Raw genomic sequence first — 883 nt, 5'->3', positions numbered from 1 at the left:
CAAATGCCAAAATAATAAATTATATATGTATATATATATATATATATATATATATATATATTCTCTCTCTCTCTCTCTCTCTCTCTCTCTCTCTCTCTCTCTCTCTCTCTCTCTCTCTCTCTCTCTCTCTCTCTCTCTCTCTCTCTCTCTCTATATATATATATATATACACACACACAGCACCTCTGGGTCTTGTCTGTTGAATTTGTGTGCGGCACCGACCAGTTCTTCTTGTTGTTGTGACCACTTTGGGTCAACTGTGGTTATTCTTCTTCTTACAAATATCCTTTTGGCATCAGCATGCCCCCAAAATACTTTTTTAAATGCAAACTGGAAATTAAATTTGTTATACACAAAAATATAAAAATATTAGATGAAAAATACAAAAATGTTTAGGAAAAAAAGCTAAAATATGAGGAAACAATACAAACATTGGAAAAAGATAGTAATAAAAATTAACACACCACAACAATGAAGAAACTACACGTTAATATTAGCTAAACATATCACAAATATTTAGAAAATACTAAATTAGTTGAAAATACATTAGAAACGAATCCACTAAAATAATTAAAATGAAAATGAAAAATACACAAAAATACTATAAACTTATGTAAAAATTACACAAATGTCTGAAGATTTTATTTTATTTTTAATTTAAAGTTCAATAAAAATAATCACCAGTATTTCAAGAAAATCTAAAAATATTAGGAGAAAATACAAAAGTATTTAAAATGCACAAATATTTAAAGAGAATGCAAAAATATTGGACGACAAAAAATATTGTTTGGAAATATACAGTATTAGGGAAAAATATGCAACTAGATTAAATACATAAGGTATAAAAATATTGGGGGGAAAATTGGAAAAAATTAAATAAATT

The sequence above is a fragment of the Leptonotus elevatus genome, chromosome 1 (assembly GCF_054856555.1).
Source record: "Leptonotus elevatus isolate MCC_2025b chromosome 1, RoL_Lele_1.0, whole genome shotgun sequence".
In the NCBI taxonomy this organism is placed as follows: domain Eukaryota; kingdom Metazoa; phylum Chordata; class Actinopteri; order Syngnathiformes; family Syngnathidae; genus Leptonotus; species Leptonotus elevatus.
Note: the sequence above shows the minus strand (reverse complement) of the source record.